Genomic DNA, 26833 nt, shown 5'->3' with positions numbered 1-26833 from the left:
TGGAATGATAGAAAATCGAATAACTATAGGTACAGTTTTTCAATGTTTCCATGAATTTTGAAGAAAATATTTTATGACTAATCGTGTTTGTTTGGAATTAGCACGTTTAGGCGACGAGTAAAAAATTTATTACGGAATGGACTATGGACAATGGACAGACAGATAGTTTGTTGTTTTAATCTGTTCCTATATGAATTATTTTTATAGCACAAATAAATTATTAGCACATGACAAAGTTGTTAAACTTTTGACATTCATAATGAATTATATATCTTTGTGTATTTCTCTATAGGGTGACTATGATGTTAAGAATTCATAACAAATTCTCAAATATATAACTTATAATTTAAATTAAGATATATTTTAATTCTTTTTATTCTATTATGTATTTACAAAATGTGATGATAATATAATCTATCGACTGGAATTTATATTATTTTAGTTGAATGGCTTTTATTTATACTTGAAGAAAAGAACACCCTGTGTTACTATCTATTATCTACTCTTTGTGTATATCTCTTGAAAGAAATGAATGGAAAATATAATTTTCATCTTTTAACGTTTGGTTGTGGGGTAGAATTCTTGGAATCTTTTATGAGTCTACGAGAAGTTAATTCGATAATTGGAATACAGTATCGTGTCGTCAGATTTGTTATTGTCTGGCAAATTATTTTTTTAAATTTGTATTTCTCTTTTTTTTATATAATAAATCCACCACTCAACCATGACAAGAAGAAAAAAAAAAGTAAATTTATGATATGTATCTTGTATCTTTGTACGATGTGAATTCATGCGAGGAAATATGCTTTAAAACGTTTGATAGTTCCACATCAAAGTTTGACGGATGATTGAAGAGCTTTACACATGTGGAATGGCATTGTGAATAGGGTGATGAGGAAAATATCATATATCTTTATTTATTATTGTTCATGTACGAGTAAATGTGTCAAATTATCCAGGAAGTAGAATTAACTTTTTAAAAACAAAATATAAATTGTTTAAGGTAACATTCTACTTTCACTTTACATCCATTCACCAAAAGTAATCAACCAAACAACCAAAAGTAAAAAAGTATCAAATTATCAAATTTCAACTCTCACTTAAATACAATTTGAGACACTACAAAAATTCTCCAAATATGTCTGTGATATTAATAACATTAAAATTTGAATTATGTTGTAAAAATGTTGCTACATATATCATTTTTATGTTAACCGGAAAAAAAATTAAAACATCTAGAACTCAAAACAGCGCCTGCGATATTGGACACGAGTGGTGTCGTCTTTCTCATTATTTTCAAGAACTTTCTTCATAGTATTTTATCGTAATTTTTGCGATTTAACCCAAATTAACTTAAAATTTCTGCAGACCAAAAAAGATACAAAAAAAAAAGAAATAAGAAAAAAAACTGCGGTTAAAAAATTAATGAGAAACAAAAATGGACAAAAGAAGAATATCCAAACAAAACAAAAAATTAAACCCACAAGACAGAAATATCCATAATGAGTATGTTCATACTGCGACAAGAAAATATAGTGGGCTTTTTGATAGCAAAAGTTGATAGAAAACTATTAAGCGCAGAGACATAAACCATACTTAAATAATTGTAAGTTAAATTAAATTTTATACCTTTAACATTATTTAATCAGTTCACCAAAATGTATTTAAGTAAAAAGACCTTTTGCTTTTCTGTTTTAAATAAACCTTAAATGAGGCAAGTTAGTTACTTTAAGTGACACAGGACTCTATTACTAAGTGAAAATTCACAAAATTTCGATTTTACACAAATGATGTCCTGAAAGTTTACATAAAAGTTGAATTCTGTATTTTTTTCGTCGAAAATATTTTTTTTTGTTGAAAATGATTTGTTTTCCCGCAAACATAAAATTTTAATGTTTTTTAAATGTTAATTTTTTAATAAATTCATGAACGATTTTAGATTATCAGTTTTTATTTTTTTGTAGGTTTTTGCATTTTATAAAAAAAGTTACAGTTAGACTTCCTGTAGCAAATTTGCACGGGACGACCAGAAAATTCGTTACACAGAATTTTATTGTTTTTAATTTTATTTAAAGAGTGATTTTAAATTTGGATTACATCCTTCCTTGGATTTGGATTACATGCTTGGATTTCGAACGGTTTGGTTTCCTCTCGTCCATTTATGGCAATAGGTTCGTGAAAATACGTTTTCAGTAATGTTGTTTTAAGTTCTTGATAATGCCGAAGCAAAGAGGAAAATAGGAAAGCTCACTGTTTTCCAATTATTTTTTTACATTCTTAGGATGCACCGTGCAGTTATCAACAAAAAAAAGAACCTTTCTCTTTTGCGAAGAAATTTTGTATCCAATTTTAAAAACCACTTTGTAAAAATTTCACTTTTTTGTCGAACTCATAATCTACATATAGAGATTTTATTTCTTTTAAACATATTGGATTTTTGGCCTTCCCTTTAACAATCGCTTTAAGCTATTGTCATATTGCTTGCTACAAGGACAGTAATTCTCTCTTTGCTCTCTTTCCCACCAAAACATTTCTTATTTTTAAATGCCAGCGTTTTATTTGGTAAGCATTTGAAAAACAAACCAGTCTCATCACCATTAGGAACATGACATTTTTGCTAAAATGTTTTACCAATCGTGGCAAAACATTTATAACAAACATTTATAACAAAATTAACACGATCCTGTGAGTTGACATCTGCATTTTTCCCCATATGGTTTTTTGAAGAATTCCGTGCGTTTCTAAAACTTGCCCAACTATCCTCTACTTCGAATTCTTCGCGCCCGTTGCATTGGCGAATTCCTTGGATTTTTGTCTCATCAGTGGTCCAAAGATAGGATGATTCCTACCACGAGCGGCGGTTATCCATTTCAGCATTACTTCATCAATGTCCTCAAAAAGAAATGTTCAGAGTCTTTTGTGTTTAGTGCTTAATTCCTCATCTTCTACATTTTTTAAAATCGCTGCTTTGTTTTTTTTAAATATCTATTTGTTTTAGTCAATCCTTCTTCAACTTTATTAATTATCAACAACTTTTTCTCAAGAGTAATGCAACTTCGAGACATTTTCAGTTTTATTGCTTTATAAAAAAAATCATTAATTGATTTTTTTGTTCAAATTATACTGCTTTGGTATCTTTTCACATTATATATTGGTATAAAATTTAATTGGAGTTTCTAACATTATTGGTTTTTAAGATTTTTTGGTTCAACTAAAATGTTCACTTTTTTTAATTGGTATGGGTAGTAAAAAAAACACACCTACTCAATTGTTTTTAAAGTCTTTTCTGCATCATTCTGTATTATTATTAAATATTAAATTCGACAAATCGGACCAATGATAATACATTTCTATGGGAAGTTTAAAATACCAAAAAGATGGGATAATATTTAAAAAAAAAAACTGCATTCATATTCTATTATTTGATTTCTTACAATTAGTGACTTTTCCAATTGAACTGAAGAACAGTCCAGCGAAAGTAAAAATCATTCATATTATTTAAAAAAGTACTAGATTTACGAAAATGAAAATATTTCATTTATTCGTTTTAGTCAATATTTTTGTTCAACTACCCCAATATCAAGAAACAAACAAAATATCCATTATGAGCAATTTTTTGTGCGCCAATCGAAGTGGCACACTTTCTTCATTTTATTGTATTGAATTTGTTTGGAAACATTAAAAATATAAATATATTTATATGTATTTTGCAACCATTAAAATTTATTAAGAACGAACGGTTTGTTGAACTTGCCTACCATGGCTTTGCATAGTGACCATCACTCATTGGTATCATTGCGGATATTGACATTTTAATGCACAATAATTGATTTTTTTTGTTTTCAAGATATCGGGATATTATTTTGATATTAATGATTTTATTTGATTATAATTATTTGAATTTTTTAAACTTTGAAAAAATGAGGAACCGTGTAATTAAAGATTTAACTGAAATAAAATAAATAACATTTCGTAAGACACACTTTTCTTTTTATTTGAAAAATCAAAAAACGTCCATGAATCACAACAATTCAAGACATAAAGTATTAAAATAAGGAAAAGGTACGTAGAATATAAAGCAATTGAAAATAAAGACAATTTAAACTTTCCTCGAACCAAAGAAGTATCTATTTTTAGTAACGATTGAAACATTTCCATTTAGAATTCCTAAACATCAAAACGGAAATAATTAAGGGAGTCCATATTGAGATGAACTAAAATTCTGATGTTTAGAAAATATGCTTTAGGGAAAACAAACACACACAATGTGAGAGTTTTACTTGGTTTTAATATTGTATTTGAAAATACTGATGATAAAGGAAAACTACGAGTATGATGTTGAAAGATACGTAGGCAGACATCTGGCATACAAAAGTTGATTTTTCCTTAGGGGAAAAAGTACCAACGTTTTGTTTATCAAAATGAAAGCAATTTGCAGTAACAATGACATTAATTAAGACAAAGTAATTTGATTTGTAAACAAAAATAGATACGATTTTATTTAACTTAGCTGTGTGTTACTAAAGAAAATTCATTGTATGAATTATGATAAAGAAATGGAGCAATAATTTTACATTTTTGCTACATTTAATGATATTTCTGTAATTCTACTCTGAATGTTTTTTGTCTGACATAAAATAATCTCCTTTCTAGGGTTTTTGACAACTCTAGTTTAAATTATACTTTAAAATTCAGCTGTGGCGTTAGGTTTTTAATATTTATCACAGTTTAAGCTTTAAAAAAAAAAGTGTAATGATTTTGTATTAGACTTTTTAAGACAAATGTATACAAATTAACAAGAATTAGTCAAATTTTATAAGTGTAACATCTTAAAATTTTACCTTAGTTGCTTGCATTGTGTTCATCATAAAAGAATTTGATTCAAAGTTTATCGAACAATTTCGGAAATTAAGTGGGATAACGAAGAAATCTAGAATATGAAAATTGTCACCTTAATTGATCAACCTAATCTTCAAAAAAACAATATTATACGCTTTTGTCAAGATTTAAGACTTAATGTCTCGAAGACGAATTTCTTTAATATTTGTATATTATATCGATAAATGTAAACAAAATTTTGAATTCTATTGTTTTTAACATCTCAACGAATTCATTTCACTCACTGTAGTTGATATTGTAATGGAAGTAAACTTGTTCGCCTTCACTTTTTACATGTATACATAATCGTACATATACAATAATGTTTTAAACTAATGTCTTCTAACAGTCTACCCATATTAAAACTATATAGCATTCCAACTATGCAGCTGTGTAGATTCTAAATGTAATTATATATGATATATCAAGCCTTATAGGTGTATAGCTGAGTTAACCAGTGACGATAAAAAGTCTAGAATGCATGGAGATGATTAAGAGTTAAGACTTGACTTAAGATCTCTGATGAATGCAATTTACACACCGCAGTTCAATTGATTAGGCATAATTGAATGGATAAATGATCTTGTTTTAAGAATAGAAATGATTACATTGGTGTACAGTTTAAACAGTCTAGTAAAATATTAAAGCCATTTCCGGAAACGACCAAGTTCAAAAAATAATAGTGGTAATTTTAAACGATTTTAGCATACAACTATCTTTTAAACCATCATTGACCATCATTGGTTTCAAGTCGTTAAGTCGTTTATAGCGATCGTCAAAAATGTCTGTAAGCAAATAAAAATTTAGAGGCCAGTTATAGCTATCATTGAAATCGATTCGGACACATTTTTGAATCGATATTTGACGATGATTCCCTTTGATTAGAAACGAAAATTATATACTAATCGCTCGGAAATGACATAAAGAATTTTTTTAAGAAAAAAAGTGTACTTTTCTATTTTCCGGAGAGAAATTCATTTTCCTGAACAGCTGATACTTTTATGTTCAAAAGTGAAAAGAATCGTTCCACTGATTTGTGTTCCAGTTTCACACAATTCCATTGACAGATTTCTGTCAGTAAATATTTTTGGGTTAGGCGCCAGTTATAGCTTTAATTGGTTTTCATCATTGAAAATAATCATTGGAATTTTTTGGCAGGTAGTTTATAGCTTTCATCAAAAATTTTTGTCATTGAAAAACATTTTATGATTGAAAGCCACCGAAAAATTTGTACTGACACAAATCTGTCATTGAAATGGTGCGAAATTGGAACACAAATCAGTGGAACGATTCGTTTCACTTTTGAACATAAAAGTATCAGCTGTTCAGAAAAATGAATGAATGCGTTTCGTTTTCTGTCAAAATAAATCAGCTGCCCAGAAAAGTGAATTTTCGCAGGAAAGGTGTCAGTTATAGCTATCATTGGTTTTGTTTTCATCATTTAAATCAATAATTGGAATTTGCTTTGACATTAATAAATAAAATTTCCGTACTGGAATTAACATTTGAAGTTAGAGGTAATTATTAAAAGTAAAAATTACATTTGGAAATATAAAGCAAAAAAACGCTTTTAGTGCGACAAATTTGTTCTGAAATTTAAAATACAAAATTAGCTATCCATTGAAAACGATTTAATAATTGAAAACTTGTAAATGAACTCAGAGAAAATGTCTGAATTAAATAAAGTATTTTTACAAAACAAATTCATTAGTTTTCATCATTGAAACCATAATTATCGAAATTTTTTGTTTAATATGTCGTTTATAGCGGTCGTCAAAAATGTCTGTACATTTTTGAATCGATATTTGACGTTGACTTCCTTTGATAAGAAATGAAAATTATATACTAATCGATCGGAAATCACACAAAGATTTTTTTTTTTTTGAGAAAAAAATTGTAGTTGCGCTATTATTTTTCTCTAAAAATGTATTTTTCTATTTACCGGACGGAAATTTATTTTCCTGAACAGCTGACACTTTTATTTTTACACAATTCCAAGGACTGATTTCTGTCAGTAAACATTTTTCGGTTCATTTCAAACAGGAATTTTTTTTTAATGACAGAAATTTTTAAGGATAGCTTTAAGCGACCTGTCAAAAAATTTCTAAATTTTGTTTTCAATGATGGTAACCAATGGTAGCTATAACTGGCACCTAAATAGGTTGATTATAGCGGTCGTCAAAAATGTTTGTAATTGAACAAAATTTAGGGTCCAGTTATAGCTATCATTGAAATCGATCCGGAAACATTTTTGAATCGATGTTTGACGGTGATTCCATTTGTTTCAATGAAAATTATTTACTGATCAATCGGAAATCACACAAAGATTTTTTTTTAAGAAAAAAAATCATGTAACTGCGCATTTATTCTTTGATAAAAATGTACTTTCCTATTTTCGGACGGAAATTCATTTTCCTGAACAGCTGATACTTTTATGTTCAATTCCAATGACAGATTTCTGTCAGTAGAAAAGTGAATTTTCGTAGGGAAGGTGCCAGTTATAGCTATCATTGGTTTTGTTTTCATCATTGAAATCAATCATTGGAATTTGCTTTGACATTAATAAATAAAATTTCCGTATTGGAATTAACATTTGAAGTTAGAGGTAATTATTAAAAGTAAAAATGACATTTAGGAATATAAAGCAAAAAAACGCTTTCAGTGCGATAAATTTGTTCTGAAATTTAAAATACAAAAATAGCCATTCATTGAAAACGATTTAATAATTGAAAAATTGTAAATGAACTCAGAGAAAATGTCTGAATTAAATAAAGTATTTTTACAAAACAAATTCATTAGTTTTCATCATTGAAACCATAATCATCGAAATTTTTTGTTTAATATGTCGTTTATAGCGGTCGTCAAAAATGTCTGTAAATTTTTGAATCGATATTTGACGTTGACTTCCTTTGATAAGAAATGAAAATTATATACTGATCGATCGGAAATCACACAAAAATTTTTTTTTCAGAAAAAAAGTGTAGTTGCGATATTATTTTTCTCTAAAAATGTATTTTTCTATTTTCCGGACGGAAATTTATTTTCCTGAACAGCTGATACTTTTATTTTTACACAATTCCAAGGACTGATTTCTGTCAGTAAACATTTTTCGGTTCATTTCAAACAGGAATTTTTTTTTAATGACAGAAATTTTTAAGGATAGCTTTAAGCGACCTGTCAAAAAATTTCTAAATTTTGTTTTCAATGATGGTAACCAATGGTAGCTATAACTGGCACCTAAATAGGTTGATTATAGCGGTCGTCAAAAATGTTTGTAATTGAACAAAATTTAGGGTCCAGTTATAGCTATCATTGAAATCGATCCGGAAACATTTTTGAATCGATGTTTGACGGTGATTCCATTTGTTTCAATGAAAATTATTTACTGATCAATCGGAAATCACACAAAGATTTTTTTTTAAGAAAAAAAATCATGTAACTGCGCATTTATTCTTTGATAAAAATGTACTTTCCTATTTTCGGACGGAAATTCATTTTCCTGAACAGCTGATACTTTTATGTTCAATTCCAATGACAGATTTCTGTCAGTAGAAAAGTGAATTTTCGTAGGGAAGGTGCCAGTTATAGCTATCATTGGTTTTGTTTTCATCATTGAAATCAATCATTGGAATTTGCTTTGACATTAATAAATAAAATTTCCGTATTGGAATTAACATTTGAAGTTAGAGGTAATTATTAAAAGTAAAAATGACATTTAGGAATATAAAGCAAAAAAACGCTTTCAGTGCGATAAATTTGTTCTGAAATTTAAAATACAAAAATAGCCATTCATTGAAAACGATTTAATAATTGAAAAATTGTAAATGAACTCAGAGAAAATGTCTGAATTAAATAAAGTATTTTTACAAAACAAATTCATTAGTTTTCATCATTGAAACCATAATCATCGAAATTTTTTGTTTAATATGTCGTTTATAGCGGTCGTCAAAAATGTCTGTAAATTTTTGAATCGATATTTGACGTTGACTTCCTTTGATAAGAAATGAAAATTATATACTGATCGATCGGAAATCACACAAAAATTTTTTTTTCAGAAAAAAAGTGTAGTTGCGATATTATTTTTCTCTAAAAATGTATTTTTCTATTTTCCGGACGGAAATTTATTTTCCTGAACAGCTGATACTTTTATTTTTACACAATTCCAAGGACTGATTTCTGTCAGTAAACATTTTTCGGTTCATTTCAAACAGGAAATTTTTTTCAATGACAGAAATTTTTAAGGATAGCTTTAAGAGGACCTGTCAAAAAATTTCTAAATTTTGTTTTCAATGATGGAAACCAATGGTAGCTATAACTGGCACCTAAATAGGTTGATTATAGCGATCGTCAAAAATGTTTGTAATTGAACAAAATTTAGGGTCCAGTTATAGCTATCATTGAAATCTATCCGGAAACATTTTTGAATCGATATTTGACGGTGATTCCATTTGTTTCAATGAAAATTATTTACTGATCAATCGGAAATCACACAAAGATTTTTTTTTAAGAAAAAAAATCGTGTAACTGCGCATTTATTCTTTGATAAAAATGTACTTTCCTATTTTCGGACGGAAATTCATTTTCCTGAACAGCTGATACTTTTATGTTCAATTCCAATGACAGATTTCTGTCAGTAGAAAAGTGAATTTTCGTAGGGAAGGTGCCAGTTATAGCTATCATTGGTTTTGTTTTCATCATTGAAATCAATCATTGGAATTTGCTTTGACATTAATAAATAAAATTTCCGTATTGGAATTAACATTTGAAGTTAGAGGTAATTATTAAAAGTAAAAATGACATTTAGGAATATAAAGCAAAAAAACGCTTTCAGTGCGATAAATTTGTTCTGAAATTTAAAATACAAAAATAGCCATTCATTGAAAACGATTTAATAATTGAAAAATTGTAAATGAACTCAGAGAAAATGTCTGAATTAAATAAAGTATTTTTACAAAACAAATTCATTAGTTTTCATCATTGAAACCATAATCATCGAAATTTTTTGTTTAATATGTCGTTTATAGCGGTCGTCAAAAATGTCTGTAAATTTTTGAATCGATATTTGACGTTGACTTCCTTTGATAAGAAATGAAAATTATATACTGATCGATCGGAAATCACACAAAAATTTTTTTTTCAGAAAAAAAGTGTAGTTGCGATATTATTTTTCTCTAAAAATGTATTTTTCTATTTTCCGGACGGAAATTTATTTTCCTGAACAGCTGATACTTTTATTTTTACACAATTCCAAGGACTGATTTCTGTCAGTAAACATTTTTCGGTTCATTTCAAACAGGAAATTTTTTTCAATGACAGAAATTTTTAAGGATAGCTTTAAGAGGACCTGTCAAAAAATTTCTAAATTTTGTTTTCAATGATGGAAACCAATGGTAGCTATAACTGGCACCTAAATAGGTTGATTATAGCGATCGTCAAAAATGTTTGTAATTGAACAAAATTTAGGGTCCAGTTATAGCTATCATTGAAATCTATCCGGAAACATTTTTGAATCGATATTTGACGGTGATTCCATTTGTTTCAATGAAAATTATTTACTGATCAATCGGAAATCACACAAAGATTTTTTTTTAAGAAAAAAAATCGTGTAACTGCGCATTTATTCTTTGATAAAAATGTACTTTCCTATTTTCGGACGGAAATTCATTTTCCTGAACAGCTGATACTTTTATGTTCAATTCCAATGACAGATTTCTGTCAGTAGAAAAGTGAATTTTCGTAGGGAAGGTGCCAGTTATAGATATCATTGGATTTCATCATTGAAACGAATAATTGGAATTTGCTTTCAATGAACATTTCAATCATTGAAATAAAATATCTATACTGGAATCAAGTATTTCCTGATTGGAATCAAGCAATTGAGGCTAGAGGTAACTATTAAAAGTAAAACTGACAGGTGGCAATATAAAGCAAATAAAACGCGTTCAATGCGACAATTTTTTTTTTCGAAATTTGAAAAATGAGAGAGAGAAAATGACTGGATTAAATTAAGTTTTTTACAAAGCAAATTCTACAACTCATTATGTTTATTTTAATTTCTAAAATAACATAGTTGTCTTTTCTAATCGCTTTTAAAACTCAAAACTGAATTTTCAATTGTTAAAATCAATGATAGTTATAGTCGGCACAAAAATAGAAAAATTCATTTTAAGCAATGAATAATTGTTAAATCGATCTATAAACAGCTTGTATTTCTATTCAGAAGTAAACACAGACAAATATCAATTGAATTATTTTTGCGTATTGATTTCAATTATAGCAAAAAATAGCTTAAAACGCTAACTTAAATAATTTTATTTAAACAAACAATTTATTTCCAATAAACGCTATAATCGCTAAAAATAACCAAAGATCAAAACAAATGATAGTTACGAGAAATAAATAAATAAATATAAGTTATTTAGTTTTAATTTTTAATGTTACAACTTAAGTTTAAATACTTACTTTTATATTCTAAATTTACGACGCATTTCGGAGATGCTTCTCGCATCGTAGATTTAGAATATAATAGTAAAAATTAAAACTTAAGTTGTAACATTAAAAATTAAAATAAAAAACTAATCAACTTATATTTATTTATTTATATCTCGTAAATATAAACTACAACTTGGAGACAAGTAAACTACAATCATGTACAAACTGGTTTCTTAATAACTTGCCAAACGCACTTTTTAGTTTCTGACATTTCACATTAATAGGTCAGTTTTACAAAATAAGGTTTGTTTGATTTTTTTTTATGAACTGTCCCTATTTAGATTTGTTCATCTGCACAGTCTTTAATAAAAGATTAAAATGTCAGTAGCAGACACAATTTTTCAAGAACTCTAGTTATTTTCTAATTAATTATAAAATTGTAAGTTAGTAAAATGCTAGGTTGTTTAAAATTTGGCTTCATTTAGTTAAGATATGCGTATCCATCAAAATCGATTTAGTATTGAGAAACCAACATTCTTGACAGATGTCAAATTAGGAACGTTGAAAATGTTCGTCTAATATGAAATGGTCTAATATTTTAGGTTAGGTAAATATTCAGGTTTTATTTTAATTGTGTCTAACAATGTGAACCAAAGTGTATCTCTGAAGTTGCTTTGACTTTACCATAAAATTGTTGGTAATGCATAAAACTTGATTTTCTGGATTTTCAAAATAAAAAAATATTTACTACAACAACAAGTACACTCACAGTGACACCCTTGCAAGTTGATATTTTGCTCATGCTCATGGAGGTCTTTTATTTTGATGAGTGGTCGTTTTATAAGATTACAATAGGGAACTTTTATTTTTTTATTTGTATATAATTTCTTTATAATATTCTTCTTCTCTTCTGGAATTAAATTGCAGAACAATTTGCGGTTTTATTGAAATAGATATATAATTTTTTCTTTAACTTTTCTGATTATTCTTTATCATTGTCATTCTGTTTTTTTTTTTAAGTTTTTGTAATTCATGAAAAAGAAAATAAACACATAATAAATCTTGAAAAGCGGTGTAGACTTTGTTATTGTTTTTTGTTGATATTCTTTTATCTATCCATCATTTTTCTTCTTTCTTCCGTTATTCTTCTTTAACAAGAGTATTAATTACCAACAAGTTTCTTCTTTCCTATTTTTCGTTCGTTTAAAATCCTTTTTCTATCTTTTTCCTTTGTTTGAACGCAACAAGGATTAATGCTGAGGCTCGCTACTCTGACTAAAACAATGAATGTCCTCTTCGTTGACAGTTTACCAGCAAGTTGGCTTTGTAGTTTAAAAACAAGAAGCATCTAGGATTTGCTTTAAAAAAAAAAACATAAAACAAGGACTTTTTCTCATTTCTCTTTTGCCTGACAACAACAACTCACCCTGCAACTGCAATGAATGATATTTAATTTTTTTCATGCGGAATTAATTAAAGTGGAAGCCATTGAAACGAATCCTATGCTATACCTAGGTTTTGATGTTGTGTCGAAAGAAAGAATTCCGATGTGCTCTGCTGTCTACAGGCTGCTGGATAGGTTTATTTTTATTTGTACCACCTCCTGATGATGATGAGATGATAATGATGGTATAAAAAAAATGGAAAGGATCTTGACTTGAAGTGTAAAAAATCAGTGCGGAAGGGCGGTTCTTGTACCTAAGTCCTTAACTCACAATATGAAAAACTTGGGGTGTTTAGTGTTAACATTGTCACTGGTATGGTGTTTTATTGATTTTTTTAAAAGCGCAGGTATTTAGTCTTGTATGTTACGTAGAAGTACATTATTTAGACATGCATTGTAAAAGGGCGTTTTAGAGTGTTAAATAAAGAAAGGGTTGACTTTTTTCTTTCAATTTTAATTAGACAAATAGGCAATACTTTTGAACATGTATTTCGATATGAAATATTAATTTTTTTTCTATGCCTAATTACCTTTTTAAATTGAATGTTCAGGTACTTTTCCTGTACATCCATCCGTGAGTGGTGATTTACTTAGACGTTCCCATAGTATATAACAACCGGGTTTCGTGTTCAATTGTTCATTGTTTGCCAATCAATTATACAATATTTTATAAAATAAAATTAATACATATTTTTCACATCGTGTTGACGACAACAATATTGCAATTAAGCATGCAAGTTGAAAATGAATGTAACTGCGTAACAAATGTGCAGAATCAGAAAATTGGTGTGAATAATAAGTTTTGTGGTGCACTATCGAAAGTTATGGGTTTTTCGTGACATGAGCTTCCAGTGTTTGGAGGTGTGCTTGAATATTACAAGTTTATTTATTTTTGTATTTCAAAACTTTACACAATCTACTCAAAATGTTCGTAAAACAAACTCCAAGTTCGTTTAAAATTCTTAAACTTTGGTAAAGCAAAAAAACATAGCTTTAACTATTCCTCACACAAGGTACCAATCCACTATTAGAGTTAAAATTTGTATGATAGTAAAATAGTTTGTACTTATTATTCATTTCCAAATTAAAATTATCCAAGAAAATAATTAAATAAAAGAGTAATAAAGTTCAGCTTTCAGTTGAATAAGAAATTGTGATCTGCTGCTATTTTGACATAGCTAAGTAGCCTCGACTTGATACTTTAATAGGAAGGCAATTTTTTACAGCTGGTCAATCAGATACTAAAACTAGCCACTGAGGTCTCTTATGTCATTTTACCCGTCTCAATGATAGAAATTGTCAAATGTCACAAAAAATGAAGTACAATTAAAATTTCTAGTAATATTTGGACAGTTTATATTTCTGATAATTTTGTCGGTCAGATTGACAGAGCAGGAAAATAAAATGTTAAAAAAATGTACTATTTTTTCCGAAGTAACAATCAAATAAGCTTTTAATTTATTTTCGAATTGTGCGAGAATACACGAGAACACGAATTATAAAAGTTTGACAGCAGAAACGATAAGTTTTCTATGAGAAATTTTGTTTAAAAGTATCATATCGGGTTTTCTAATAGAAAATCGAGAACTTTGAATTTAATTTGTGATCACACCCATATACTAATCATCGAACTGTCATTGTCTATTTATTCAGTAAACTTAACATTTTCATCATAAAAAAGCAACGTCTTCAAACTATTAAATTGGTCTACCTAAATTTGGAGTCGGTGAGCGCAACTTTAAGGCGCTAGTTAAATTGATTTTTATCATTGAAAACAAACATTGGAATTTGTTTTGACAGGTCGTTTATGGATATCATTAAAAATTTCTGTCATTGAAAACAATTTCCACCGAAAAATGTTTATTGACAGAAATATGTCATTGGAATTGAGTGAAATTGGAATACAATTTGTGGAACGATTCGTTTGACTTTTGAACATAAAAGTATCAGCTGTTCAGGAAAATGAATTTTTAGAGAAAAATAAATGCACAATTACACTTTTTTTCCTCAAAAATAATTCTTTGTGTGATTTCCGATCGATCGGTATACAATTTTCATTTCTAATCAAAGGGAAACATTGTCAAATATCAATTCAAAAATTTTCCGGATCGATTTCAATGATAGCTATAATTGGCCCTTGAGAGCCCTAACTCCAATATTCGGTCGTAATTCTTGCTCTAGTAGATAGGCAATAACAAGTTTATTGTAAACATTTAAGTCTTAACATTCGTTTGGACTATGGATCAATAAAACAAAAGGTTGGTCGAAAATATCGCTGAAATTTTAGCGTCAATAGCAAGCGATCTAAATAAATCAATTCCACGGCAGAGTTCTCATAGAATTGGGCATCGCCCAGACCGAAATGATCTTGGTTTGAGAACTATGGACCTTTAAAGTTGTACGTTTTCCACTTTGGACCTTTTAAATTGTACGTTCTCTGATTGGGCAAGTTTTACGGAAAAACCCTTTATCTGTGGGAGTACAGACATTTTTGAGATCTCAGAAATATAAACCGGACAATCTTCATAAGATTGTAAGACTTCTGAGATAATTTCCTTTATTGACAGATCTGTCATTCACCTGCACTTATTTTTATGCATTTGGCTAGTTTATATTTCTAAATTATTACAACATTTCTGATACAAATTTCACACTTTTATTGTCGCAGATTTGAGAAAAGAAGTGGCCAATTGTATATTATTTAAACTTGAAACGTCATTTCTTGTATCATAAGGCAGTAGACACACTGTATTTTTTTAAAGCGACTCATTTTGACGCTGTGTCATTTTATCTCTCTTTCTCTCTCTTATTGGACTTTGTATGCGCAAAGTGAATTTAAAATCAATTTACAGGGGTACATTTGCATTTTTCAATAGAATAATTAAAAAGTCAAAAACTTTTAGACAAAAATAATTGAATTTTAGAGAACATTTGCACAAAAAAAAAAGATTTTACAATAAATACACATGTAAATACATACATACGTATATGTATGTACAATTGTACATTAAAGTGCATTCAAGGAAAATAAGCTTTATTAATAAATATAAACGTTAATAAATAACGCGCGCTGAATGTGTTGTTTTATTTGTTTGATTAATATAAACTAATTGAAGCCTATTCAATTTAAAAAATACAAAATCAAGCAAAAAAAACATTGTTTAAACTATACTACAGCAACTCGTTTACACATTGAACTTTTGCGTTGTGTTAAGTTGGATATTGTTTGACAACAAAACTGTCATTTTTTCAATTATTTGCTTCATTGTCAGCAATCATGACGATTCATTGGTGTTCGCTAAATTGCAGACAAAAATCTTAAATTAATCGTGATTATGATGGACAAACGTAGGGTTTTATAAGAACTTTAGAAGTTGAAAGTGCGATAAGTTAAAAAGACTTCAGTTCTAATAAACACTGGAATATGGCCAAATTTTTGAGATTGGCCCAAGTGCTATTTTATTTTTCAAATGTCAAACAAGCACACTCAGATAGCTTTCAGGAGATCCTGATCTTTAACTGAGTTTTTGAAAATTTGGATATACACCTGACGGAATAGTTAGTTCAGTTTTTTGGTGTAACACCCTTTAATGAACATATTTTTTCAATTGCAATGCATATATACGCAAAATAAACCAGAAGTACAACAACTGATAAATGTATATTTAAAAAAATAAATGATAATAATGCGCATGAATAGAATATCTGCTTTATCTCTACACCAATTGAATTTATAATGACAACATTCAGTTTAATGACACAGCCTGCGCCTCCTGTCACTGATTATTTTTATTGAAAGCATTTTTACAACATCTATAGAAATGCGTTTATATAGATCACTTTGGGAAAATTTATTCGCAAACAAAAATCAAGCATAACAAAGCTTTTTTTTTTTTAATTTTACGACAGCCTTTGTGTCTTCAATTGATTTAATGTCACATTATCGCTGAATACTTACTTCGTAGACTTACCGGACCGACAGTTGATATTGATATTATTTAAAATTACTTACGTATTTGTCCAGGTGCATGTATCCGTTCCCCGTGAATTGCATTTTTATTTAATTTTAAATATTTGAAATATTCAAATGTTATGAAAAGTTTAATGATGTCATTTAAGAATTTTTGATTATTTTAATGACAATTTGAATTTGGAAATGAAAAGTAAATTGTACTCCAAATTTGTTGTTGTCAAGTAAAACAAAAATTGCTTTTATATTCATTATTTTCGTTGTAGTATAAACAAAATATAAACAGCTGAGTTGATTTATCAACAAAATTTCAATTCAATAATATATTTTTAAAGTTGAAAAAAAAAAAAAAATACTGAAGTAGGTACCTACGTGACTTTTTAACGAATCACGAAACAAAAATGAAATAATTATTTTTTTATTACGTTTTATCTAAAATGGTGAAAAATAACTAAATTCACACTTAAAAATTTATATTTTATAAATAAAAGATGTCGACGTTGAGAATATGTGAAAAATAAAATGAAAAAATTATAGTAATCTTAAAGGGGTAGCAAGGTCAAGAATAATTTATCCATTTTTGGTTTAGGAAGTTACGCAACATTAACAGCTTAAGGCAGCTTAAAAATATGAAAACAATAAGAAATGTTTGAAGTTTTTGAGGGGATTTCCCTTTTTTAATCATTTCCAATCGAATGCTGATAAGAATAGAAGTAAAGTATTAAAACATCTGTCATAGACAAGCAACTATCTGGAAAAAGCCATTTTGAAAGATAAAAAGAAAATAAACTGAACTAAACAAATTGTTTGTAATCCGAACTAGCCTAATTTTTTCATTCCTAATTCAATTCAAACTTTGAAACAAACTAGATTAAAAAATATCTTTCATTCTGACATATATCCTACGTTTACAAATGGAATCTGGGGTTCGAGTTGAAATAAGGTCGGATTTTCGACCCATGGTTTTCATCATTTAAAGTTAAGAGCTCAAATTGGAGTTGAGTTGAAATGATAGTTAACGCACTATTGGCGTTTTTCTTTTCTAGTTCAGAGCTGAGCACTGAACAGAGTCTGAACGAACAGAGTAGAGTAGAGTTCTGAGCAGAGTATGTTCACAGCTCTTTGATTTAATTATGAAACAACTTGAGCACTAAACTGCCATGATTTACAATGTCGTCTGTTTGAAGGCGTTAAAAATGTTCATAGAGTTGGTCCATTTGAAGCCTAAAATGAATTTGATTCATAAAAATTAGTTTTCTCTAAATTTTCTTTCCTTCTGCACTAAAGCGACCAGCCACCTCCGCCATTTTTATTGTTTCGACAATGATTTTTTAATTTATCGGCTTTCAAATATCAAATTGTTTGTGTTCAACGTTTTACTCCATTTACTCTGTTATTTTCCTCTGAGCACACAGAGCGCGCTCTGAACATGTTCAGAACTAAAAAAGAAACACGAATTTGAAGCTCTGAACGATCAGAGCTCAAAAAGAAACACAACTATTTTTTTGACAGTTCGAGCTCTGCCCTGAACAAAAAAAAAGGAAAACGCCATATGCAAAAACACTCCATATAAAGATATAAATCCTCGGTAGACATCTTGGTTTGCCCACAAGCTAAACCGGATATTAGCCTCATAAACTTTTTCATAGTAAGCGTGTAATTTCTCCTCTAATTTATTAAATTTCCCCAAAAAACTCAGTAAGTGTTTCTATGTATGCGTGAAAACACGTCAATATTTCTCGTTGAATTCTTCCACATCACAAATACAACAATGTAAACAAATGGGTTTTGGAGGGTGATACGTACAAAAGATTTATATCTTTTTATAGAGTGTTTTTGGCCATATGTTCAAAAACCTAATATGTCTGTTCCAGACATTTCTCGCATCTAAAGTTGGTCAAATGTCAATTTTGAGGAGTGGGGATGAAATGCTCTCAGACTGAATGCAAACTGTCAAAATGTCTGGAAGGGTTTTTCGAACCAATTTGCAGGGGTTCGGGCTTCTTTTTTAACGTCAAAACAAAAAATAAACACACGAGCAGAGTTACAAAAGACCAATGATTAATTTTGATCAACTTAATCATGAATAAGAATCCATTCAAAAAAATATCAACAAAAGTAAATTTATACTTATTTTAAATTAAAATAAAATTATTTCCTTAAATTATGAAACTTAAATACGTTCTTTTCTCAAAGAATCACTACAATTTTCAATAAATATTTGTTTGTACTTAAAATTTTTCTTCAGTAACAGTTTTATAAGAAGATATATACTTTTTGAAAATTATTTGATTAATTAAAGAAAAAAGAAAATATGAACAATAAAAGAATTACTTTGGCAACCCTTAGTTAATAATTTTTAACTTCCCATAGCAAGTTATTGTAAAGGGTCCGATTTGTCAAATTGAAAATTTTGACATTTCTCGACGTTTTAAGGTCCCTAGAGTCGAAATAAAAGATTTTTAGAAAGATGTCTGTGCGTGCGTGTGTACGTACGTTTGTACGTCCGTACGTCCGTACGTTCGCGACGTTTTTTTCGTCGTCCATAGCTCAAGAACCAGAAGAGATATCGACTTCAAATAAATTTTGTTATACAGATAATAAGGCAGAAAGATGCAGAAAGGGCTCTCAAGAAAATTGCGTGGGTGGTTTTTTTACCATAGCAGTTTGAAAAAAGGTGAAAATTTTGGTTAACCCTAAATATCTTACGAACCAAAAATGCTAGAGACTTGAATTAAATTTTATATAATATACTGTAACGTGATACCCAACAAGTATATTTTTTGAAAAAAAAAATAATATAACGTTTTTTTTTATAAATCAATAAAACTGAAAAAAAAATTGTGACTTATAAAATTTTACGACTGAAATATGATTTCATCTCTAAAACAATTTGGCGCAACGAAGAATAATGTTTTTGACATCTGATAAAATTTTGAAAAAAATCTAATTGATAGTTTTTTTATAAAAAATAAAAATCTAAAAAATACATTACTCAAAGTTGGTAAAAATTGAATATTGATCCAAAAACTTGAAATTTAGGTTTCAAGCTTATTTTATCTTATAAGAAATATTGTTTTTAACATTTTCAAAAATTTTGTAAAAAATCGAATTGACAGTTTTTTTTACAAAAAATTAAAACATAAAAAAAATGGATTAAAGTTGGTAAAAATTAATTTTCGACTCAAATATCTTTTCAAAACTTTGAGATATTGGCTTCAAAAAATATTGTTGTCAACATTCAGATAAAGTTTAAAAAAATCGAATTGACAGTTTTTATACAAAAAATTAAAAACCGAAAAAAAATTTAACAAAAGTTGGTAAAAATTGATTTTCGACTCAAATATCTCTTCAAAAATTTGAAATATTGGCTTCAAACTAATTTTATCTTATAAGAAATATTGTTTTCAACATTTGGTAAATTTTTTTAAAAATTCGAATTGACAGTTTTTTTTACAAAAAATAAAACTCTAAAAAAAACAACACTAAAACTTGGTCAAAATTTACTTTCGGCTCAAATAGTTTTTCAAAAATGAAAAATATTAGCTTCAAACTTATTTTATTTCACAGAAAATATTGTTTTCAATATTCGGTCATTTTTATATAAAAATCTAACAGTCCGTTTTTTCATAAAAAATAAAATCTACAAAAAATAGTACACAAATTTGGTAAAAATTGATACGAGTACATATAGACAAACTTTTAAGCAAGACAAATCGACAGACGGGATGGGAAGTTATCAGTGTGGGTCGCATCCCAGCCTCTTTTGTTCTTCTGTCATCAGTTGCCGTGAACGTAAAACGAATTTGACCCAGAAATAGTCAGAAGAAATTTCTCGGACTAAATCTGCCAAGAATCTCTTTTGTAAGAGTTAGCACAACGACTTTGGACTAAAACTGACCAAAACGTTCATTATGAAAATGTTTGAAATTAGGTGTGGAACACACTGAATATAAGAGACTTAATTTTCGAACAATTGCATTCATATTATTTCATTTAGACCATAGCAAAAAGTTTGTATTTCAGACGTTATTACCTTCAAACTTTACTTCATTAATCTCTGCCTTCAGTTGATCCATTAAAAAATACTGAAACCCTTATTGCCAGAAAAAAACTCCAAACGCAAGCTACAAGCCCATTAAGAGTTGTTTTTACCTTTTCTAATTCTAAAGAGGAAAACCTTTTACACAAAGCCTTAAATGGGATTCTGCAAAAAATGAATAAATCACGGAATAATAAAGTCCAGCTTTTAATTGAATGAAAAAACTTGATCAGTTGTCATTTTGCAACAAGTAAGAAAGATTATTTTTGACTAAATTTCTAGTAATTTTTCTAACAAAGTTGCCTCAATTCAAAGGAATTTTGTAGGCAGCTTAACAAAATACAGATTCAAACTAAATAAGGGACCTCATTTGAACTCAAATTAATTCTTCGAACGTACATTTTGAGTAGTTAGTTTTTCAAGTGTCATAAATTTCAAACTTAGAACTTTACGTTACCAACCTCTGCCTTCGGTTCATTGTGAAAAAACTACCAACTTCATTACTGTCCATACAACACTCTTCAGGAAAATAAAGAAATATAACTTATTTTTTGTCCAATTTGCCAAGGAACCATTTTAAACAACAAATTAAATGAAGTATGCAGAAAATAAATAATTCTTAGGGAAATAAAGTTCAGCTTTCAGTTGATCAACTGTCATTCTGACATAATTAGACTTGACTTTATAGGTAGGGAGATTTTTCTTGCTTAACTTTCCAATAAAGTTGCCTTAATTGGAAGGCAATTTTTTTGACAGCTGTTCAATCAGATACCTACTAGAAACTAGGCTTACTTTCAAGTCCTTTATGTCGACTAAACATTTCCGATTAAAAACAAGAAACTTAACTTACCTTCAAGTTGGTTGTGTCGTTTTAACAAAATTTACACTGTGTCAGAATAACATTTGCTGCCTATCTAGAACCGAATGTTTCAGATGAAGCAGATTTAGAATCTTAACCCACATTTTCATCTTTTCAGTTAAGAACTTGAATTGGATTTGAGTTTAAATGGGTGTTGTTGATTTGATTGCATTCAGATATTATCAGAACATTGATTTATTTGACAACGTTGCCAGACATGAAAATCGTCTGTATTTAGCTTGAATTCTTTCATTCTTTCTGATTTTTAAGAATCAGAAACAAAATGTTTCAAAGTGAATTATTTCAAAAGAGTCGAAAAAGCTTCCGGATTGCTCAAAAAACTATATACAAACAAATATCTATTTTGTTGATTGTTAAATGAATTTTAGTTAAATTTTTTAAATATAAATATTTTTCTTTAGGTAAATCAAAAATAATGCTAGCATTTTATTTCATAAATTAACAACAATACAAGTTTTTAGACTTTTGTTATTACTTTTTAAAGCTTCATGGGCAATAGAATATTAAAACTGTAAAACGCACTATAAGCACATTAATAAAAACAACAAAAGCTCATAAGTTATATATTCTGTGTGCGATAGACAAAACAAATTGAAATTAATTAAACTTCGGACCTTATGTAGTTTGTTTTTCAAATCAAGAAATAAATCAGTACCTAGGTAAGTGAAAGCATGAATCTAGCAAAAGCAAGCACGTATTTATATGTGCTATACCTTTAGTTAATTGTTAATGCGAATTTTTAAACATTGTTGAAAGACACTGACTCGACCTATCCGGCCGACAGTGGAGAATTTCTAAACACTTTCTATTCTCAAGCTATTCGTGGAAAATTGTCTTGAATTTTCAATATGATGGTTGAATCTATGCTAAAATTGAATTCATCAAATTAAAATATAATTTTGATAAAATAGATCATAGACTTAAATAGGAACCTAATAATTTTGTGAGGAAAAATATCTGCTTATGTACATGAAGGATGGGAATTCTCACGTTGAGGTAAAATTTATTTTTAGAAATCGATCGTGAAGCACATTAGCTGACATGTGCGATAATGATCTATATTGTGAAATTAACGTACGATACACGCTAGTACTGACTCTTGGTTAATACGTAATGTAAAATATACGAGTATATGAACCTACAAATGTTCCTTCGATAAATTGTATCAACAAAGTGAGAACTTTCAAGTATTATGACTTTTAATAAGGCGTTGAATGCAGGGTGTTTCAACTGCCTATAGTTTCTAAAAACAAATGCAATATAATCTCGATTTGTTTGTATTACTCGACACTTTATCAAAACTCTTTTAAATTTTGTTCGTATAGAAAAGTTTCTCATCATTATTTAGGAAATGCAAAAGGAACAAGCCTGGAAGAAAAATAATAGATTCCAGATTAAAGCCTAGTACGCTGCTGATGCGAAACGAAAATTCCCATGCAAAAATGACATGAGGAAATCATAAACGAAAAATTTCGCTGTGCTTTTCGTTTTTCAGTACGCTGCTGAACGACGAAATGTGTCATTTTAGTGGATAGCTGTACTAGATTTCTTAGTACTGCAATGTTTTCGTTCTCAATTTAATTGCCCGGCATATTAATTGCTTGCGAAATTTTGACGTTTAATTTATGTTATTAAAAAAAAAATGTTTACTCTTGACTTTTGGTGTTTTGACTTTGATTTATGTTCGATTTAAAATTTAAAATAAAATGGATTTGTCTATTGTGTTCCAACAATACTTGAATCGGAAACTCAGGATGTTGAAGATGTTATTGGTGATGTGCAAGAAGTGATGAAGACGAGCAGTGAACTTCAACTTCCAAAAAATAAACCGAAGAAAAAAATGGATTTCTCTTGGTCGAAGCCAGTGAAGCTATTTGGCAGTTAGAGCATAGGCTTCACAAAAATAATTCAGCCGTTGATAGCCTCTGGTAATAGTAATAAAGCTGCAGAAATGAAAAAACCATGAACTAACTGCTCAACAAAATGTTAATAAATTAATTTTTTTTCACTTCTGTTTACCAGCAGCTGACTGTCTGAACTTGTCAATTGTTTTTGACAGCTGACAGAACTCTCCACAAATATTTTTCTGCTGTGGTTTTCGTTTTCATTTTCCCCTGCACTTGGAGATCGCCGACAAAATTCGTTTCACTGCTGCGTACTAGGCTTAAGCTTCTTGCTAAAATTTTAATAGTTCTGTCCTAAAGTTGAACATACACGGCCGAGCCAATTAGCTCGTCTAATAAGACATACATTTTGACAGATTGATTATTTTTATATTTTTTAATAAGTTAAGTTTTTTCTTTGAGTTAGGATGGTTTTGGTTTTTTAGTGTCCTAACAAAATTGTTTTCAAAATGTCCAATAAATTAATGTTTTATGAGGACTTATTTTAAATGTTTTTAATGGAACAAATTTATTCATTTCTATGATGTATAAATTTTATATTTCAACTTATTAATAACAAATCATTTTATTTTTTTTTGCCCAAAATTGAATAAATAATCAATTATTTAACCGATTCATCTTGTTCTGACATTTTCTTGCAGAACAGAAACAGAAATAAAATGGCTGCAGGTTTGACCGCATTTCAGCTGTCAAACTGTTTTTCTTTGAACAGAGTTACCGACTGTAGTAATGAAGTGTATTTACATTTATGAACGCAAATCTTGCATTACTGCTGTATTTTTACATTAATAAACTCACCCTTCCAGGATATGTGGATTTATAGATACGTTATTGAACGAGTTGGATACTTTCAGTTGTTCACAAAAATCCATACGTTAAATCAGCTGTCAAAAGCCATACCAGCAATTCTTGGATAAGTTAGTATTCCGTTTTTGACGAACCTGCTGCTTTGGATCAGCTGTTCTTTTACAAGTAAAACAGTAACAAAAAGGTATCCGGATACAATATCTGATTGAGATTTTTGGCATTGAACGCAGCCAATGAACAGGTTCAGACAACATAAGGGATTTCATTTGAAGTCAACTTTATTTTTTGAACCTATACAAGTTCATTTATCAAGTGTCATGAATTTCAAATTCAGAACATTACTTCATAAAATTCTAACTTCAATTCATAGTACAAAAACTACTAAAAACATTAGGTCCGTTCGCATATTTTCTGCACTAAAATTCGTAAAAAGAGATATTTTAAAGAGTGGTGGTAAAATTCTCTCACTAAAAAAGAAAACTGCGAACGGGAAAACAACACAACCATTTACAGGACCCTTAAATAAAGTTGTGCAGTACAGAGTAATAAAGTTCAGCTCTTAGTTGAATGGAAAAACATGATCAACTGTCATTTTGACATAAGTAGACTTATCTTGATATTTAGGAAGATTTTTCTTGACTAATATTCCAGTCAACTTCCCATTGGACAAAAACATAAGGGACTTGAAAGTCAGGCTAGTTTCTATTATCCGAATGACCAGCTGCCAAAAAATTGCCTTTCAAATATGACATCTTTATTGGAAAATAAGCCAAGAAAAATCTCCCTAAGTATCAAGTCAAGTCAACTTATGTTAAAATGACAATTGAACTTTATTTTCTTTATAGGTCTGTTCGCGTACTTTCTGCACTGAAATTAGTAAAAAGCTTTATTTTAGTGAGGAAAAAATTCTCTCTCAAAAAGACAAAACTACAAAAAAGTAAACGAACGGGAAAACAACAAATTTTTCCAAAACTTCACTTTCAAGTTTTGAAACATCATCGTTTAAAAAACTGATTAAATTGAAACTTGAAAATTTGGAATTTTGTTGCTGTTCTTTGGAAAAGAATTTTTATTTTTATAAGTGACAGCAAATAAATTGAATTTATTTGAAGTTCTATAAAATTTGACACTTTTCACAAATCAGCCCAAAGAAATTTCTTGGGCTTTAATTCGTAGTTTGGGGAAATGTTTTACTCTGTCTTGAGCGCTCTCTTTTACGAAAAACTACGAAATGTTTGAGTACGCGAACAGGATTTACTTAAATTATGTAATTTTCGTAAAATTGGACTGTTTTAGTAAGGTACGCGAATGGACGTAATGATTTATTAATTTTTTGAAAAATTCCATTTAATATTTTGTTTAAAAGAGTTTCATTTTGAAAAGAAAATAAGTAATATTTCATTACATTACAAAATGCAAATAGTTTTTATAGTTTTTGTTCGATGAATTCAAGGTAGAGGATAGACAGTAAAGATCCAAGTTTGAAATTTGTGACATTTGAAAAACTTACTTGCTGGCTTAGTCAAAATTTACCTGCAAAGAATGCAGTCGAGCAAATGAATTCCCTTATGATGTCTGAACCAGCCCAATGTAAGATTTTTTAATATTTGAAAAAGTCCTCTTATTTGGACATATGTCATTTTTGAAGCTGTCACCTTTTGACATTTAACAAGTTAAAACGTCATTATTGGCTGCGTTCAATCTTTTTGTTAGTTTTACGTGTAAAATAACAGCTGATCAAAAACAGTTGAGATGTCAAAAAAGGTATCCAAGAATTTCTGGGTATGTGGTTGTATCTGACATAACAGCTGATTCAAAACATTGTTGAATTTCAAGAAACTTCAAAATTGATTTCAGCTTTTTGTATTTGTTGGTTAACAAAAAGGTACAAAATGTTAGTTTAAGTCGTATTTGAGGATGTTCTGTACATAATAGACGATGGAGAAGCTATTTGCCTACGAATTTTATCGATGATGATCTATTTTTGTAAACTTCATATGATCTATTTTTTTAAACTTCAAAATTGACTTATTTTGTTCTCGTTTTGTAGATGACCAATCCGATGAATCAGTTGAATTATCCATTAAATGTTTTATCTTACAACAATTTTGAATTCGAAGCTTAAATGTTTCTCTGCTTTTGTGAACAGTTGAAATTTGTTTTTATTTTTTGACAGCTATCTCAATACAGCTATCCAACTCGTTCAATATAATATATAAAAATCGACCTATACAAGATACCCTATTCAACACGAGATTGAACGTAGCCATTTATTACTTAAAGCCATACGCGCTCCAACAACGCATTTAAATTTATAAAACTTCCTACAAAAATAGGGAATATTTTGCACACTTCGCAGTTCTGCCAGAAAAGTTTCCTTCTTGTCTTCAAACGCTTGAACAGCGAGTTACCTAAAATTAAGTTCAAAAACTTGCTATTAATGAAACAAAATGCCTTATTTTAAATCTCTTGGCAA

The 26833-nt window shown here is 28.9% G+C and overlaps 1 protein-coding gene across 5 annotated transcripts in view; it reads right to left on the bottom strand.

Moving 5' to 3' along the window:
* LOC129944197 (protein draper) overlaps positions 1-26833 on the bottom strand; it is a 68300-nt gene that overhangs the window by 40167 nt on the left and 1300 nt on the right. The gene's annotated exons all lie outside the window — the stretch shown is intronic.

The sequence above is a fragment of the Eupeodes corollae genome, chromosome 2 (assembly GCF_945859685.1).
Source record: "Eupeodes corollae chromosome 2, idEupCoro1.1, whole genome shotgun sequence".
NCBI lineage: Eukaryota > Metazoa > Arthropoda > Insecta > Diptera > Syrphidae > Eupeodes > Eupeodes corollae.
The sequence above is the reverse complement of the archived record's forward strand: the minus strand, read 5'-3'. Positions and strand labels throughout refer to the sequence as shown.